Genomic DNA, 20,190 nt, shown 5'->3' with positions numbered 1-20,190 from the left:
ACAGATACTGGGATCGAAAAATAAGATTGCTTTGAGGCACTCTAATTTTCACTACTACTGATTTTCACTACCATCCTTTCCTCAGAGATCCAAGAAAGATTTTTATAAACATTCATTTTATGTTGTTGTTTCTATGTTTTCTATTTATCTATGACAAAATATCAAGTTAATAGCAGCAAATTCATACCTAAATGCACACTTGATAAATTGTATGTTCTTTAGGGTGACAAATCCTCCTTCCTCATTCTTCCTTTAGGTACATGAAATGCACTGCAGTGAAAAAAATACTATGTTGCTGTAAGGGCTTCCATACTAAATTAAGTTTGAAATACCACCAATTGTTATCCAAAAAGATGACTATATTAATATCCAGTCTTCTGGGAATATGCATCTTTTAGCCACAAAGTTTTCACTACTGATTGACTCTCAAAGGATGTTTATTCATGGATCCTGTAAAAGTGCTCACCAGCAGTGAAATTCAAGTTAAATAATAGGTACAGCTAGTAACTGCCCACTTCTGGATAGCTCTAGCCTTTTCTATCTGAAATATCCTGTCCTCTGCTTGTATGCAAAAGCACAGAGGACCCAGCTAAAATCCAAATCTCCCATTTTCCAAGATAAAACATTCCAGTACTGCCCTAGAGCTCCAGAAGGTCTGATAAAGCTAGCTGTAAAAGTTTTAGAAATTACTGTCTCAGGTGTCTGCCACACTTTCTGTTAGAAACTGCCATGCCTGTTGCAGAGACAGCAGAGCAAGATGGTCGTTCACACTTCGGCTGTTCAAGTCCCCAAGCTAGTACACCTGCTTAAAGCACTGCTGCAGATGTGCTTGCCCAAAATTATGGGGCACACGCACACATTTCCTGCTGCCATTTCTGCTGTGTAAGTGGAAGCATTTAGCAGAGATGTCAGGCAACCCACTGGGAATGGCAACATCTTAAAACCCTGCTGCTCAATCTGTAAACTGGTTCTAGCAGAACCCTTGCAATGGCTGTGCCATATAGGTACTGCTTCACTACATGCAGGGACACAGAGTATGCTCTGGATGTGACTGACAAAAACTCCTGCTGTGTATTTAGCACACTCTTGAAGTAGAAAAATCAGGATGCCATTTTTCACTTTGTGTTTTAAGCCTTCAGTAAGAAAAAAACGTGCATCTGCCTAAACACAGAGGGAAAGGGACTCTCCCTTCATCATAGAGTTAGTGGACAACTGGGACTTGAGTCTCAAAACTAATTAGTGTTGAGCTAATTGTCAACCAGCTGTTGACAATACTCATTTCTGTCTTTGGCCGCAGTACAGAGTGTGCCAAGTTATGACTCAGATTAGAGCAAATCCCATGCTCTTCTCCCCCCACCCCTTTAGGTAGAAATTGAGAGTGAGCGGGAAATGGCCACTTGAGGCTTTGACCTCCTGATCACCCAGGCTAAGCTGTTTTGCCTCTGATGTACTTGAAGTACTGCTAACAGTGCTATTTGGTTTCTTGACACTCTTCAAACCCAAACCCCGCTATGAAAAAAAACCTCTGTGTTTTGGCCAGGTGCTTCCTGTCATAAAGAAAACTTAAGGTTACCCCCAGGACAGCTCAAAAACCTGAAACAGGACAGGTAAGGAAGCTGCAGCTAGCAGTGTTGGAAGCCGGTGACACAGGTTATTTTCCGAGAAATCCACAGGACCTCAGGCAGGCTTTTCGCATGTGCTAGGGAGGAGATACCCTAGCGCCCACGCAGCCACGTCCCATTGTGGCGGGAAGGCGAGGGGCAGGGCGAGGCGGCTCCTGCCGCCCTGCCCCCCCTCTGCCGCCGCCTGCCGGGGCAGCGCCCCCTCGCAGCCAGAGCGGCGGCGCGCGCCTCGTTCTATCCTCAAACGCCCTTGGTCCCGGCAGGTTATCGCGAATAACCGTCTGCAACCGCCCGCCAAGGGGCGGAGCCAACTGCTCATTTAAATAACACGGCGGCTTATTTGCATGCTGCCAAGATGGCCGGCCCTGGGATTGGCCGGCGGCAAGGCAGCCCCCACTGCCGGCCCCTGCGCCCACGAAGGGGGTGGGGCCAGCCGGCAGAGGGGGAGGGGATACGCGGCTTATTTGCATAACGGCCCGGCGCGTGCGACAGGGGGAGGCGGCGTTGGTGCCTGGAGTGGGTTCCGATTTTGAATCTACGGCGGCAGCGGAGAGAAGACGGGGGAGCGGCGGCCGTCGCCGGAGCGCTGAGGCAGGGGCTGCCGCAGGACCCAGAAACGCAGGTACTGCACGTCCCTCTCGGGGCGCGGGCGGCGGGTCGCGCTCTCACGGTGGCCGGGTAGTGGCAGCACTTTATGCCGAACGCTGCCCCGGGCTGTGATGCTGGCCGCAGTGCGCATGCTCGGGAGCTGCAGCTTTGCACACGCGCCACGCACCCACACTCACAAGCGCAGCACAGCTACGCACATATTGCATGGGAGCACGTGACTGGGCTCCAGTGCAGGCGGCGGTGCGCATGCGCGTTGCTGTTTCTCCACTGAGGTGGAGGCAGGTGGGGAGCGTGGTGTGGGGACGCTTCTTCCTCCGCCCCCCACGTGTGGTGGGCTCCCTGCGGCGGCCGCGTTGGATCACAGGTAGGTCTGACGGGGGCAGGGCAAAGCTGAGATTCTGCACTGAGTCCTATAAGGCACCATGAGCCTGGAAGTATCAGGCAGTTGTCTCTGTTTCGCTTTCCTGTTATACACGTGTGAGTTGAGGTGGGGGCGCTCTTTTACACCACACCAGAGGGGTGTTTAGGTGGAACGGGGCGGATCTGGCTGTGTAGTGCCTCGAAAGCACTACCTTACGTATGTCTGGATTGGGGATAGTGTTACCTAAGTAGTGCTGTATGTAGCTGATGAATATGCTCGTAAATATAGCAGATGTTGAAGTTGAGGGTTGTGGTGGATGGGTTGGGGAAACAAGTAGAAAACCGTTCTTCTCGTTATTGTGCTCAAGAACATGGTGATAAAATTTCAGATAAAAGTTTCTGACGCAAGTGTGCTTGTGAACTTAGTAGAAATGAGGGCATTTCAGAGGGAAAAACTGGTCTAGTTCTTCATTATTTATGTGATGTCATCAGTAATTTATTATAAAGTGAACTAAACAAGGACAGAATTGTTACTTCAGGTTGTCCTGGAGGCCTATGTTGAACAAAATGGCAGAAGTTAACAGTGTAGTATATGCATATAAAGAATGTACACTTGGTCTTCTACTTTTCTTTATATTTATATATTTAAAAATTGAAATCATAGCTTAATACTACATTTTAATCCTGGTGTGATACTAGGGCATTTTAGAGATGTAGCATTGTCCTCGACCATTTTTTTTTCCTCTTGGCAGGTATATTCCCTTCCAATTAGTTCTCCTAATACTTGACAGATATCCAGTGGAAATGCCTGCATTAGAATATTTTGTTGCATAATAGGCATAATAGTAATCTTCAAATAACTCTTCATATTGTGACGTCAGTTCTGACCCTTAACATTGAGAGGCTTGTTGGATAGCATTCTTCTTTTGATGGAAAAATATCTATCTAAAATGGAGAGGGGGAGATGAGCATTGCCTGGCTCAACTCTGTTAGGGAACAATCACTGAGCTTAAAACTGCTGCCTTTGTGCAGTCACAGACAAATAACACTTGTAAATTTAGACACCTAATTTAACATGGTATCTGATTGTCAGAAACAGGACAATATTTTTAAAAATACTATATTTTTCCCATTTTACACAAGTAAAGAGTGTTCTTATGAATGAATTTATGTGAATTCACATCTAGAAGATCAATATATTGTACAAGCATGCTCTCTGGATTTCTTTTGCAAGTTTAAACACATTTTGAGCCGTCTTCTGTTGTATAAGGTTGTTCTAATTACAGTTATTACAGTTATTAATACTGAGTTTATATTTACTTCTTGTTTATAAAGCATAAAGAATGTACTGAATGTCTGCTTAAGCCTGGTACAAAAGGTTAAGTATGAATTCAGTACACAAAGAACTAATATGAATGTAAGAAACAAGTGGTTTTTTTTTTTTTTTTTTCTGATTAGATGCTGTTTTGGGCAGTCCCAAGGGAAGGTATGACGGAGAGTATTACCTTGAATATTAAAAACTCTTTAAAATGCTCTGCTGTTATGTGATCTTGGCTAGGTAATTTCTCAGTTTGTACATCTGTGAAATGGGGCTAATGGTAGCTGTCAGGACCGTCATTAAATGCATTCACTAATGTTTGCTTGAGGACTTGTACAGTTGACAAATCTTTGCAAGTAAAATCGTATTTTTATCCTTAATTCTTGCAGTTATTTTATATGCTCTGGAAGTATCAAATTGAGTTCTTAGGTACACATCATCCAGAAAAGAATAGCACTACTCATTTTGAATAGCAGTGAGTTTTTAGATAGATGCCAAGTAATTAAAATGCAGAAAATGTAGTTTTGGTACTGTTTACAAGTAACTGCTCATGTGTACTCTTTTTCAAAGAATCTTAAGAGATCTTCATGCTCCCATCATTGTTTTTGGTTTGATAGACTTGTTACGTTGCTTCCAGTAAAAGGTTTTTTTTATGAGTTGCAACCTTGCTCCAAAGTGTAGTAGTACTGAACTGATGATTCCTGTGATTTGTGGAACGGTTTTGTATTTTGTTGTATGAATTAATTTAACAAGATTATCTTGATTGTTCTATAGGTTTGAAACTGATCTTACATAATTGATTCATGGGAGAACACAATAATAATATACATAATTTAAAACAGTTCATTTGATGCTGTTGTTGTGGAACCTCTTAATTTCTTATTTCCCACCAATTATGAAGTCTCTTTTCAATAAGATGCTACTCCCTGTAGACATGCATGCATACTATAGTCTTCAGTGTTTGCTGATATCTCCTGCTTTGGCTTGTATGCCCATTTCACATATTTAGAAGCTCAACATGAACTGTAGCATGTTAATTTTCTTGTAAAGGGTCCTTTGGCAATCCTTTCAGAGTTTGGGGATAAGGACAGGAAACTTGGTCTAATATGGAAATAGCTTCCCCCCCAGCATAAGATGATGTTACTAGCCAAGAGCCTGAACTTCTTAAAGATGAAAATTATGATAAAATGTGTTTAAAATGTTTCTCTGCTTGCCAGAGGTTCTGTAAAATACATATTTAAAATTATGTTTTAAAACTCTATTGTAGTAACTAAGCCATAGAGAATGAAGGGTGTGTTTTTCAGTGTGCTTGATTGTGATTTGGGGGAGAAGACATATTTTCTGTGTGTTTTCTTTTTTTTTAAAGGATATTTAAAATATTTCCATTCTGAAAGATAGTTGACCAAACCAGATGTTATTTTTCTTCTTCCAAAACAAGAGAACAGCAGAGGAATTTTCCCCAATCTAGATTTTTTTAGTATGAATAATTATTAATTAGGCTTATCTAGGCTTACTGTCAGGAATTAAGTTTATGCCAAAAATCTCAAGGATATATATGAAATATAGATAGGAAGGCCAAAAGACACCTATCATTTTTAAATAGTCTGCAATCTTAATACATTTTTCCATTTACTATCCACCTGTGTTTTTCTATGTTGTGTGCTAGTCATATGTTTATATCAGTTTATTTTGGAAATTACTGCAGTGTCACGGATATACATCATAATTTTCCTAAAGGATATTAGATGAGAAAATAAGTTGTGAGTTGTAAAACCATTATGTTGTCTGTGTGTGTGAATGTGGATTTTTTTTTTTTGCTTTGTTGTCTCCCCCCCCCCAATATATTTTGATGAATCTCTCTTAAATGCAGTGAATTCTAAGATTGTGAAAGTTTTACAGTTATAATTGTGGCTAGACTGTTTACTTCTCTTTAATATATGATATTACTTTGAGAGGCTTATCTATGCTTACATAGTGATTGAGAATTCATAGGCTGCCCAACACAAATGATTTTTTTACAATGTATATTTGTAACTCTCAGTAACTTCATTTATGGTCATTGTATGATACGCTGTATTGTATGAAAAAGTGGCTCTTCTGTTAAAGTGTTTACATCATATCTTAAGAAACAATGATCATCATGTTGCAGTGACTTACCAAATATAGGATGGAGAGTAAAGGGTATTTTGATCTTGCTTTTTGACAGCTCATTAAGAAGCAGAGAAAAAGTGAGGCTGGCCTCTAAAATGATCTCTGTAACCATTTTTTCTTGTTGAATTAGACAATTGTGGAGTACCTTAATCTCTGAATGAATGTTTAGAAGTGAATTCAGTAATACTTTATATTTAAAATTTCTGCAGCTCAGTCTTTCTTGGGTTATTAAAGCCTAGTGGTTGATCTCAAAGCAGATGACTGTACAGGGTTGTAGCGTGGATGAATTTTTCAGCCAGGAAGGTCTGGAGCATGTATTTTGTTTGGATATTGTGGTGGGTGTTGTTTTCAGTTGTCTTCTCCCTGCCCCCCAGCAAAATTTTGCATAATGTTCTGGAATCTTAATTTTCATTTTCCTGAAGAGGCTTGTTGTAGCCTTTGTAATGTATTTAAGTATCTTCTTTTTCTTTCTGTAGTAATAGGAGTCAGGAAATTCATGAGTTTATATTTGGAATGTTTAAGCATCTGATTTTTCAAATTTATTACTAGCCTACAGATCAAACTGTAACACTGAGTGTGATCAATTCTGAAAATTCTGTGTTTTGATTTGATTGCATATTCTGATCTTGGTTAATGTTCTAGTTTCTGTCTCTGAAAGTTACTAATATTCTGTCTTGACTGTTTGTATGCATATAGTATAGCTATAACATCCCAAACTGAAAGGTAGAGTTTCGGGTATGCTTGAGTTTTATGTGGCTTTATGCATTTTATGTTTTCATTTGAGGTTATGTTAGACACTTTTCAAACAAAAAGCAGAATACTGTCAGTGAAAAGTGCATGTGTTCATGAAACTTAAAAAATGGAGAAATAAGGTTATTAAATAGCACTTGTGAGTGTGCCACTACTAAGCAAAAAGATACATATGTGCTTGCCAAGTACCAATTTTTTTTATTTAATTTTTTTTAGAACTTAAACAACAAAGTGCAACGTTGGTATGTGACAAAAATGTTTTTTAATTGTGTGACAGCCATAGAAGCTTTAACAAAAACTTGCTCAATTCTGATATGGTAACCCAGTTTTATGTGATCATTCTGTCAATTGATCTCTCCTCGCTAATTCTTGAAATAGTTGTTCATTTTCACTTGAACTAGTAGTAAGTATCAAAGATAAGTTCCTGCAAATTTTGTGAAAAGAAGCAGCTGGGGTGAGGAAAGAGACTAAAATTCCCTCTAGTGAGGGGGAAGGCAGGGAGAACTCAGCAGGTGCACACTGTTTTTGTTGATAACTAGTTGGCCAGTTAGCACATAGGTATTGTCTGTCAAAGCAGTGTGGAAGCTGTCACATCAACATGCAAATTCAGACTAGGCATGTATGTGCACTCACTTGCCCAGTGTAGTAAGGCACTAATGATAACCTGAGGTTATTGTGATTAAAAAGTAGCAAGAAAACTTCACAAATTTGGAGGACATGTGACTTCATTGGCTCCATTTCTCACTGATTATCTTGTTTAATATTGAGATACACTTTTAAAAGTGTCACTGTATGTAAAAGCCAGTGCCTTTTTAAGTAATGTTTCCTTGGTTTGTAGCCAAAGGTTTAATAGTGAAATGTGTGTACATTAAATAAATGCATGATCCTCAGTTGCCCCTAAGTTTCCATCATATAGTTATGGAGGAGTCAGGAATACTATTTCCTTTGTAGGTATAATTGCCCTTTACGCTTGCTTGTGATTTCTGAGATAACTCTTAAAAATATTAGCAATGCCCTTTAAGATGTTTTATTTTGAGCTGTGCATGTTATAAATGACTAAAATCTGTACTGGTGAGTTACCAGCTCTTGTTTCTTCCAGGAACAAATATTAAATCATGTGAGATATTAGTAAACTAGGTAGTTGGATGCAAAGGTTTTTTTTATAGGGCATTTGTGTTTTTGTTTTTAACAGCTTCTCTTTTCTAAAATATTTAGGTAAACTAATACAGCTTACTTGTAGGGTATAACCTGGATATTTTTAATACAGAAATAATGTTTTTCTTTCTTAGATTCAATTTCTAAAAAATGCTCTTTTGTAAATTCATACACTCGAAGCACAGATTTATGAGTGATATCACTGTTGATAGTTCAGCTAGCTGTTCAAATAACCTGCACATTTGCAATGCTCTGTCATTTTGTGTTGTTCTAAGCATTATCCTCCATTTCACAATACTGTAAAGAGATGGTATGTTATAAAAACCTGACATGAAAGAAAGCTCTTTCTACATACATTTGCCTCCAACTTAATACAGTTTCAAGAAAGTCATTTGAAATGGGCATTGAATTTTAATTCTTTCAACTAAGTACTTTAAAGTGCTTTTTGTAGCAAACTAGCACAATGCACGATGACTTCTGTCAATATGTTGAAAAACTCCCTTTGAGTCCTAGTTAACCTGCCATCAGGTGTCTTGGACTTAGGGCAATCTTCTCAAATACTGAGCAAACTTTGGTTTTCTGATTCTTGTGTGTTTCTTGTCTCATAATTTTTTTTTCTCATTAATTTTTTTATCTTTTCTTGCAGTACCACGTGAGAGTTGATGTTTCTTAAATTTAGTTTACTGGCCTGTGTAAATATAGGAATAAAAGGGGTTTTCAGTTGATGGTCTAGTGAAACTTTAATTCAGATGCATAAAAACAGAGTAACATTCTCTCATGAATTTCATCAGTACAAGAATTGTTTTCAGTTTTTGTCCACTAGGGTTAATTAACATACTACTTAACAGAAGAGGATAAATGAGAAAATTAGATGGGATGTATGTGTTTTGTACATAAGAAAGTGTGGATGACACAGCAAAAGAAACTGGTTATTGGTTTTTTTCAGTGCCTTATGCTACTCTTACAATGTGAAATGATTTAAAACTCAAGTCTGAACATCCAAAATATTCTGGCTCTCCATGATTCCTTGGGTTTGGCATAAAAGCAGCTCTAGTATAAAATCTGACCTTTAGTGGTGATACTTAAAAATGGGGATAGTAGCTTGAAATTACTTACATAGCAAAAGAATTAGAGAAATGACAGGGTACCATTCTCTGAGGGTGTTTTTGTTTAATGTTCATGCGGGAGGATGGAAAAGGGAAGTTCTATTTTAAAGTTTATTTAACTTGTGACCGGAATAGTGCAACTTGCTGAAATGATACTGCAGTGGGTTGGCATGTTATCAAAACAGGGCAGAGTTAAGGATGTTTGAAATTTTTATTATGCATTTAAGAGAAATCTAAATATACCAAACTATATAAGTTTAAATTCTATTCTGTGGGGTTTGGGGGTTTTTTTTGCTTTTTGTTTTTGTTTTGAGAACCTGTATAGATGCTACCTTAATTCCATGTTAACAGTTTCACTTTAATGTTTCCTGGACAAAAGCATTCTCAGATGAGTTACTTTAAATCCTAGTTTTGTGCTTAATCAAACATTTTGATTTATTTTAAAATCAGCTAATCTGTTTTATAGTTTTAAAGTATTAACACACATATATATGCTAACTTAGATATGTTGGATTAACTCTGAGTACATGCATTTCTAAGCATTCTTTTTTTTTTTTTTATTGAGACCGCACATCTGTGTTAATACATCAGGATCTTCACATGTTTATGAAGCTTTCTGACAAGATAGGGTGATTGACTGCAGCAGTAGGAGTGCGACATGGGTTCTGTTTCTTCTGGCTCAGTGAAGGTGTTTTATGAATTCGTTTGCCAATTAGTTAAGCCTGCTCAAACCTACTGAAGTCATTGAATTTACATATGTAGAATTCAGGTCTGAATATTAAAGAATGCAATATGACGTGAGTATATTTTCATAATTTAGAACCCTTAATAGGTTTATGTTGAATTTCTAGGACTAGAGATTAGAATTTTTCTTAAATTGACTTTTGATCTAGGAATTTCATAGATGTAGTAAGCACAGAATTATCTTTCTTAAAACATTGCTACCATAAAAGCTGTAGTGTATGTATATTTATCATATATTATGCATGAATTCTGAAATCTTAACGTTACTGTAAATTCCTGTAAGCTGAAGGTTTGTTATGTGTGAGGTTAAACGTAGGCAATTTTGGCTTATAACTGGTTACTCTAAAACATTTCTTTCAAACGTGTTGTAAATCTGATTTTGATTTGGCAAATAGCTCTTAGTGGGGAGAAAAGTTTCAGTGTAGTGAGTAATTTTAGAGCATTTTGCATGAAATGAAATTGTTCTCCTGTCTTCACAAATTTGTTTCCAAGCATTTGGGCATTTACACTTCAACCATATTTTTAGTTACCTGAATCCATTATCAAAGATACTTGTAACTGATTTAGCCGCTCATGCGTATGTTGTATGTGTTTTCCCTCAAATTGCAAATCCTTTTGGTCTTGCATTAGCCAGGTAGTGTATTCCAACATTTTGTTCAAGTTCCAAATACTAACTTTGGTGCAGATGTGAGTACATCAGACAACTACTGCTGGAATGATTAATCAGTTCTGAAATAACTAACTACATTTGGCAGCAGACATGCAGAATTATGTGAGTTTAGATGTCTCCATAAAAAATGGGCCATGAAGTTTTTTTGCGGTGTGTGTAAGATTAGGAATCATTTAAATTTAATTTACTTCAAGATAAAGTCCAATGTGCTCTTGCAATTATTTTATTTTAAAATAGCCACATTTGGATTTTCTAGAACAGGCATACCTAATGCAGTGAGATAGATACAGAAGAATTCTCTTCAGGACTGATCCACTGTTGCCCGAATAAGAGTAGATGATTTGCATTAATAGAAAGACCTTAAAGGGGAACCTCTACTGTCCTAAGTTCTGCACACGTCAAAATCATGTATTCATTCTGCCTCCCCCCCCAATAGGTTCCGATAACAATTCTTTAGGAACAAACTACTCTATATCCTTAAAAAAAAAAACTAGCAAAATTGCTGAAGGGATTTTAGGTACAAATTTCTTCTTTAAAAAAAACTTATAAAATGCAACATACTGTATAATTTATAAAGATGTAGATATTTGGTTTCTGTGGTGATTGAAGTTCTTTAATGTTCTAGGGTTTTTTGTTAGCTTCCGTATTTATAGAGCAGAGCAAACTTCCATTTTCAAGTAAAACTGTTTTGTTGGGCAACTAATATTACAAAATGCTTTGGATATATGGTACTGTTAAAATGTATAGATCATTTTCTTAAGCCTCGTTTTTTTAAGGACTGAAATGAGGCTACTTTTGAAAAGTATTCCCTAATGTTTGTCAGTTCTATGCATGATTTGGCTCTATATCTGTGGCTGTTAATATATGACATGGATTCTGAACAGCCTGGAGTCAGGAAGGATTTGAAATATGTGATTTAAATTCTGGATCACAGACCTACTAAGGCTGTCTCAGTTCACGTCTAATGGTTCTTGGTTTATTTTTTCTTTCTTTCTTTACCAGTTGTGCTCCGAGTAGCTGCAATGTTGCAGCATGTGCATTAACCATTTTCTGCCTGTCCAAGAAACCGTTCCTCTGGCCCCCCTCTGACTGTGCAGTTTGTTGCAATGTGGTAAAGAGGGAGGTGCTTTGCTGTATAAATGTTTTATCCACTGCTGAGTTGTCACTGAGTGGCTGGTCTTGACTGCACATTGCAGCCATCTTAATCACGTTTTTAGTGCAGCTGAGACAGTGCAGTTTCAAAATGGCTGACGAAGTGTTCTTCATTGCAGCAGTTTAGCTTAACTGTATGCAAATGAACAGAGCTGTTGGCATCACATGCTTCAGACTTTAGAGGTAAGCACCAGCTCTGCTTTGCTGAGAAACAATTTCAAACTTTTGTTTAAGCAAAATGAATTAATTCTAAGCTGTGTAAAATACCTTAAAATATTTTTCCTTTTTTGTCAGCAGGAGGGCTTCTCTCTCTCTCTCTCTCTCTCTCTGTGTGTGTGTGTCTCCCTCTCTCTCCCCCTCTCTCTCAATTAATTCATAGACATTTACTCTTTTCCAATTACTGAGTAGACTGGGTGGGACAGAAGAGGTCAAAGGTCATACCCATATGTCTTGCTAATCAAGTAATTAAATTTTGGCTCACTTCCTTACCAGGCCAGAAAACACTCACTTCTTGCTGCCCTTCCTCAAAAGCCTGCCTTGTATTTTAATTAAACATAAAATAAACTCTGGACAAATGCAACAAAAAATTTAATTGATTAGCTAGACTTACATTTGATAATAATAATTTTCAACCTGTTTTTTTTTTCCCAGTGATAAATGACAACTACTTAACCTGTGTAAATACATTGGAGTAACAATGATTGTGTAAATGTTAACTAGCTTTCAGGTAGCAGTTATTTGCTATTCAAAAATAATACTTGCTACTGTAAGTAGCAGAACTGCTACAAATGGCAATTTATCTTTAAATTCTTCCTTGATTTCATTTATATAACTTAATTCAAATCTGAATTTAAAAGTTTTGTGGTTTCATGTGGCCTAGTCTCTTCCTGTGTGTGTTACTGCTTGAAGGTGGCCTAGCTATCTGTCATGTTTGATGCTCGTTAAAAAGTGGTTGATAGGTGTCAGCGTCCAGAGATGTGGATATGGAAGAAAAGTAGCACTCAACTTTTTTCCGCTGGGGAGGGGAAGAAAAGGAGGAGGAAGGAGAAGACATTTTTCCCCACCAGTCAATTATTTTCTTCCTTTCTGTCTGTCTCAAATACCTAACTAATGTTATTAGGGGTTTTTAAGTTAGACATGAGTTAATTTTAGAATAACCAAACAGGGAGTGTCTTGAAGTTCTCCAGAAACATATGAGGAGCAGCAGAAGAACTGGATAACTCATCAGGACATAGATCACAGTATTTTCCTGGTCTGAAGTTGAACTTTAGTGCAAAGGATGTGAAAGTCAGTATTAAACACTTAAATATTAAGGAAGAACTGAAGTTTTTTGCATGTTAATTTGGTATGTTTAACGTATTCTGTAATAAAGTACCTTCTGGTTAAAAAGTTAGCTTAAATACCTGTTCCTGTAATGATCTTTTGAAGTTAATGGCAATATACTGTTGTGAAGAAACTAAATATTCAGAGCATATAGTGCACATCTGTTTCTCAGGAGACCTAGTGTCTGCATGGTTACAGTATGTATTTGATATAAAGAAATAAAAATATCGATAAAATGCAGTCATTGAAGGCCAAGCTGATTGCTGACTAAAGCTAACTGTAAATTTGTAATTAATTGGTCATAGAATTTTTCTACTTTAGGATAAAAGATCAGTGACAGGAATAGAATGCATTCATGATCACAGGTGGTAATGAAACAGAGGTAGGTAAGTAGTTTCATTCCCTGTTGTTCTATTGCTAGTGTTTGTGCAGTGGTCTCAACTTAGGCCAGCTTTTAGCTTGTAGTGGCTTGTCTTGATTGGACAGGATGGTTGAGATCCTGAAAGCATATGGGCACTGTCAAATGACTGAAAGCTTGGACAACAAATTGATCTTAATGGATTTATCTCTATAAAATGTAAAGTTTTGCCATAGAGTCACCTTACCTAATAAAAGTAGAATAATAATGTAGGTGGGTTTCCTTCTTTCCCATCCCCCAATCAGTAATCTTTCTGGTTTTCTGCAAGATACTGGGTCGAGTCATCCTGACCCCAATTTTATAAATAAGATTACTGAGGTAGGGGTGTGCGTGTTTAAAAGCAGTTATTGTTGCTGATTAATTCCAGATGTTAATATCCTATACTGTCCAAAGCAAGGAGAAAGAAATTATTCTTTATAATCAGATCGCCCTTTATATTTCCACACTGAAATTAAATCCTACTTTGTAATTATTGAAGGGGATGAAGTTCTGTGCTTAAAACCATATTTTATTGTACATGTCCTGTTAGAGACTAAAAACAGGAGCATATGAAAAGCTTATAAAAAAAATAAGCATATCATAATAATTGTCAAGCCCTATTGGTTCTGTGGGGGTTTTTTTGTTTGTTTGTTTTTACTTTTTTTTGGAAACAGGAAAAGGGAAAGTAGCATATTCTTTGACATTCATTGTCAGGAGTGGTTTTTCACATGTATTACATTTGAGAACAATAATGTGTGCACATTCATACCAGATCTTTCATACAGTGTTTTTTGTGCTTTTTTTTTGGTACCCATGTTTTTTTTTTTTCCTGTGAGCTAGGTAAGCTTATTCCCATTTTACAGATGAGGCACGATGCACAAGAGAGGTTGCCAGAGTTCTAGAGGGAAGCTCTCCTTGTCTCCTCAGTGTTTGCCTTTTCCTTTGTGTTTTGTTTACTTCACTCTCTAACAGGCCATTTTGGAAAGCAGTGCCCTTCTTGGAAGGGCGAGAGGAAATGACTGGCCCAGCAGGGACCCTGAGAGTGTTTCTGTTGGGGGGGGGGGAGCGGGGGATGTAGGGTGTTTTGAAACCTTTGTGTTACATATGGAACACATCCCTGTTTTCAGAAGTCTGAGTATATGATAATACTTCCTATACAATAATACTGGTAGCTGACGGTATTACCCTTCCTTTCCCCTCCCTCCCATGCTTTTGTTATTAATAGTTTGTTCTTGAGTAGTTGAAAAGGAAATGAACAACACTGATCTACCTGCATAGGGAATGCAGCACTTTAATAGGTGCAAAAACATGCTTTTAATAAATTTTTAATATGATGTTCATGATTTGACTTAAATAGTTGTCTAATAAATTAACAACAATTCAACTGAATTGATCACTGTACATTTTTAATGCAAGATAACACTGAGAGCATTGTCATACTGTGTTCAGTGTTCTTGTGTTTGCATTTTCTCTACTTTTGAGATCTGCTGCATTCTAGAACAATTAGACCTAAATTTGAAGGATAGGCTTTCAGAGGTAAATACTTTACTAATAGGCTAGCACTGTCAAATACATGTGAGTTTCAAAGGAAAATGCCCAACAGTAATTTACTTGGAAGAAATGTATAGATTCAGATTTTTAAAAATTCATTTTTGTGCAGATTTGATTTTTAAAAATTACTTTTTTCATTTGTGCCTCATGGAAGTATTTGCATAGGTGTTCATTAGTAAAATTTATTTGCTTGGAACCATTCTAACATGGCTTTGGGGGGGGGTAATCTTTTTAAAACTCAGAATTGTCTCAATTTGCACAGCTGCATCTTCTTTTTCAGTAGATATTTTGGGAGCAAACAATTTCAGGCAGGATTCGAACCAAACTGGAATGGACTGCTGAATTAATGCAGTACTCTGTAATGCATGCAAATCACTTTCAAACAGCTGACTCGGTTGGGTCTTTAAGTAGTAGAAATAAATGGTTACCAAGCATTTAGAACTGTTTTGAATCTTAAATACTTAATCACATTACGACTCTATTCTTAAACAGTTAAGTTGGGCCTTTTATTTTTTAGCTGTAAACTTTATTATTTTTTCTCAAGAATGTAGAGTCTTCAAAGGAGATGTGAGTTTGCAAATGTTAATTTTTTTCATCATCTTGATATGCAGGTTTAGATCTGTCAGTTTAACAACAAAATTCTTCATGTAAACTGAAGGGAGCAAAATGTGTTTCTCTAAAGTTGGTAACAAGCCAGGCTGAATATTTTCCCTTTGAAAATAATAATAGGCATATTTCACTCTGTCGCAGCTTAGAAGTTACTGATTTTGGACATTTTCAGATGCCTTTTCTACAGTAAAAAAAAAAAAAGTGGATACAATTAGTATCAGCCCCCCCCCCCCCCCCCCCTTTCTTGCACTCTCTGCTTCAACTAGTATAGTCTTCTGCTGTGAAGTATCTTGAAATAAACCACACTGGCTAAAATAGGCATGTGCCTGGATATACCGTTCCATATTACAGAAATGAACATCACTTTCTGTGCTTTTCAAAGACCAAAGTGAAGAAATCTAGGGAAATTCCAAACTTTTGGCTAACCTTGTACGTGAATAATTGGTTTTGTTTCATGCTTTGGAAAAGAGGCTAAGTTGGGGGGTGGGGTGGGGGTGTAGGTGTATTACCTAAACAGGGCCCAGCACCACCCCACCCCCCATTCAACTCTTAGACAGGTTTCGTTTCTTTTTTTTTTTTTTTTTTGACTTTCTGTCTATCAAATACTTTCAGATGCTTTTATATCTAAAATTGAATGTGGTTAGGAAAAGTATTCTTCTATAGCAGGTCTTTCCATACCTTTCTATTCTGAGATGAATTCACTGTGAAATATGAAAGACAATATCCATCAATTTCAAAAGTACCAATTGAAACCATGCAGCTAATAATTCTTTTGAACACAACTTGCTTTATAACTTTTGAATGTAACATCTGCTGTTTAAGGTCACTTCTGATTTTTAGACTAGAACATGGTGCGTGTGTGTTTGGAGGCAGTGTCCAAGTTAACAGGCTTTGAGAATGCAAAGTAATAAAAGCTTTCTCAGGTGTTTTTATATTGAGTGCATACTAAATGTGGGAAAGGAAGGCAGACATTTCAGCTTTTTTGTAATGGCAATCACTGGAGAATATAAGTGAATAAGCTACTGTTTATTCTCTCAGGATAGATTCTCCCATTTAAAAAAAACTCACATTTTGGAAGCAAAGTATCTAAAATAGTCACGGTGCTAGTTCTCATGATTTGTCTGTTTTGTATGTGACGCACAGATGTTGCTGCAGTTGATTTGGGGCTTAGCAAGCCCTCTAGTTATTTCAGTTTACCTTTGTCATGGAGACAGCCCACTGTGCTCTTTATTGCTTAGTTGGTGTGTTTCTGAATGCTAAACCAACTGCTTTTCCTCTACATGAAAAATATTTTTTATTTGAAACTAGTTTTATCACAGCTAATTGTGCGTGCAGCAAGATGCAACAAGGAGTAAAAAAGAACTTAAAACCAAGGGAGTGTCCTTGAGTTTGCTGGGAATGTTCTGGAAGCAGGGTGGTGCCTTGCTGAATACAGCAGATGGAGAGCTAATCTTCTGGGCTGGTAGCAAGCTCTGGCTTGGACTTCTGCTAGCGGACTGGAGCTGAGACGTTACACAAACTAGAAAATGTTATGCGTAAATGATCTTTTTTGTCATGTCTGTTTTACTGTGTCTTGAACCTTACTATTATGTTGGTATATGTGCACAAGGCTGTAGAACAATTTTCTTTTTTCGTATGTGGGAGATGCAGGGTTTTTTGGTTCACTTTTGTAAAGCAGCATCGGTGCCTTTATTTTCAAGCACTGAGGCTGTTCATCTGATAATTCATTCAGCAAATCATAATAGCGTCACTGAAAGATGTATTTTACACAGTGCTTAACATACACAAATCTGTCCAAAAGTAATATAAATCTTAAGATTTCTATAAAGTTAAAGCAGAGCAGCACCAGATGGCTTGTGTAGTTCATGGTTGTGATTTAACCTGACAGTCATTCTGGGAAAATAATTGATTTTGCCTTATACATCACTTCAGGCTTTTGGATACAACAGCCCTGTGGCATGCATCATAACAACCAGTGAAGACTAACTTGGATGACTTAAGTATTTTCAGATAGATACTCAGCATCTTTTGGACACTATGGATAAGCAAACTGCATTATGCTGAAATACCTAGAACCAGACACACAGCAAATTATTTTATATGTTTTCTTTCCCCTGTGAGTGTAATGTGCATACAGGTGGCCCTAGTACTGTAGGGCTGCTAAAGAGAAACAAAATACAGAGACCTAGAGGAGGCCAGTAGTGCAAAGCAGGCTTTTCTGCTCCGGAGGTGACTTTGCCTTTGCCCTGCTGGAATCGACAAGCACGTTTGTATCTCTCGCTTTCCTTTTCTTCATGTGTGCCACTACATGGTGCCACATTGCAACTACAACAGTGTCGCTAGATGTGATGTCCAACATTACTGTGGTTTAACTTCAATTTTATTTAGGGTTTCACAAATATATTTAATAATAAATAGTATGTTTATTTGCCTTGAATTTTATGCCCAAACGTTTCTCATAAGACAGCAATGAGCGAAAAAGGCATTGGAGAATGATTCATCCTTTTCATAAACATATTTAATAGTAAGCAAAATCTGGCTTGTGTTTTTTCCAGAAGGTACAGTGACTTTTAGAATAAGCATTTGTAAATGTAAATCACTTACTAATATTAATTGGGCTTTGACTGGAAGAGTGCAAGAATTAAGCAATTAACTATTTGAAGTCAGAGAGAGGCTGAAATCCAAGCTTCTGTTTCTACCTGTCAGTATATCCTTTAGGTACTTGAAAAGATAAAGCCCACAGCTCCATCTGCCCGATAAAGAAGAAATAAATGGGAAGTTGAAAGAGTAAATTAATGCAATTGGCCTGACATGTTACCTGTCACCAGTAAGTCAAAAATGCGTTTGTTTTTACTATGGAGCTGATATCTAGTTATTTGTAGGCTGTGAAATATTGGAAACAACAGTTTAAAAAATGATTGAGTGTTAAGTATACCCATTTATTCAATGTTAAAGTTACTACAGAGTGCTTACTAAAATCATTTTGAATGATGCAGTATTTAGTATTCTTCCTAGGAACATGCTTCAAAGTGGAATTTCTTTTGTGGAGACTGTCGGTTGTAGTTTATATAAACAATAAATTGGCACTTGACTTTTGAAATGGATCTGGATTATTAGTAAACAAATAACTGACTATATATTCTAGAACCCATAGTTGTCTGACGGGGGGGGGGGGGAGGAAGGCTTTACTCAGCAATATCCTGCTGCAATTTTGTCATGAAATGAGGCCCCCTTTATGTAAATTTTTACTGGCGCCAGCTAGCTGTAACTGCAGTCTGGCTCAGCTTTGGCAGCAAATAACATGTGTCATGGACTTTTCCCTTGCATGGAGTGTAGAAGCAGTCTGGTTTCTGGACTGAAAGAACTGGATTGATGAATTTGAAAAGATGTACAAAGGAACCTAGATGTAGTTAAATTGCTAGTAATGTGAAAATATTGAGGAATTTTAGCAATTTTTTTTAATGTGCTGTCTTAAGCTATGCTGTAATAAATTTATGCTTGTTGGTACTACTGTGTGGTATGTGGGAGGTACTTCACTGCACATAGTTGCTGCAGTGCTAATAGTTGGCAGCACAGAAAGCAGTACAAAGAGTTCTGACTGTAGACACTTTCAGTTGCAACATTCCCTTGGAGGCTGTGGTATGCTTATTTAGTGAGCTGTAGTGATACTCCTGGCACACTTACTCACTTGTGTGGATAAGTGGGAGTATCTGCATACTTTAATAAGCAGATGTAGGCTACTAACTGACAGGTACAGTAGTATAGCTCAGACTGGCTAAAGTACAGTACTTATGCTGGTGTGTAAACAAAACAAGATCTTAGTATCAAGATGGCTGACCTGGAAGTCCGCTTGTAGCTCATGATCCGTATGCAAATGAGTTACATGTCAGTGGCTTACTCAGAGGAGGAAGTTTGTTTTGCACGTGTCAAGTTCTCACCAGGTAAGAGAAGCAACTTGTCTTCTGCCTTAATGTTTCAGAGGCCTTTGAAGTTATTTCTCCACTTAGATGCCCATCCCCCTCTTGGCAAAATGCCAGGAATCTTTACTGTATTAAATTTTAGAATTAAATATCAGAGGCATTTTCTGGGAAGCTTGGAAGTCATTTGTTCTTGCTCTAATTTTTGGGGGGCTGCTGTTGTTGCAGGGAACATACCTAGCAATTTTTATAAAATGTTCATTTAAGTTAAACTGAAGACTTTAAAAAAAAAAAATACCAGAAATTCCAGTAGGTACTTTTTGGTTTTGATGTCACTTTTTTTTTTACGTTTGGTTCAAACCGCTACTGTTTTGCTGCTGTTATTTTGTCTCTATAGTGACACCAGTTGATCCATATGGAGGCATAGCACTGCTGTGAGCTTACCCCTAAAAAGGGTGCAGAATTTAGATGGGTGAATCTACCAATGGTGGATTCTCTGGTTTCGCGATATCACAAGATATTTCTTTATCCTGCTTGTGGTTTAAATTCTTTTCTTTTTGAGATGGCAAAGCTGTTTGAAGTATTGGACACTGAACTGTTGCCCATGTGTCTGTTAGTGTAAATACACATTCACAAGTGTGCCTGTATAAATTTTAAAAAGGTGTTTTTGTAAATAGGGAAGCAGATCAGAGCATGATATTTATGATGGTATCTCAGAAGGCAATAAGCTTGTCTTATCGCTTGGTTAAAAACTTG

General features: G+C 37.5%; 1 protein-coding gene across 10 annotated transcripts in view; it reads left to right on the top strand.

The window, feature by feature from the left end:
- The first annotated feature begins 2,114 nt into the window (after nt 1-2,114).
- ATF7IP (activating transcription factor 7 interacting protein) overlaps nt 2,115-20,190 on the top strand; it is a 115,080-nt gene continuing 97,004 nt past the window's right edge. For 7 of the 10 annotated variants that reach the window (XM_013947503.2, XM_067311138.1, XM_013947502.2 and 4 more), the window contains exon 1: nt 2,164-2,244. The gene's annotated coding sequence lies outside the window, so the exon portion shown is untranslated. Of the gene's footprint in view, nt 2,245-2,503; nt 2,596-4,049; nt 4,078-19,200; nt 19,459-20,190 lie in introns of those variants that run through there. The other 3 variants (XM_067311176.1, XM_067311183.1, XM_067311128.1) reach the window with 3 other exon arrangements.

Source organism: Apteryx mantelli, chromosome 1 (assembly GCF_036417845.1).
Source record: "Apteryx mantelli isolate bAptMan1 chromosome 1, bAptMan1.hap1, whole genome shotgun sequence".
In the NCBI taxonomy this organism is placed as follows: domain Eukaryota; kingdom Metazoa; phylum Chordata; class Aves; order Apterygiformes; family Apterygidae; genus Apteryx; species Apteryx mantelli.
The sequence above is the reverse complement of the archived record's forward strand: the minus strand, read 5'-3'. Positions and strand labels throughout refer to the sequence as shown.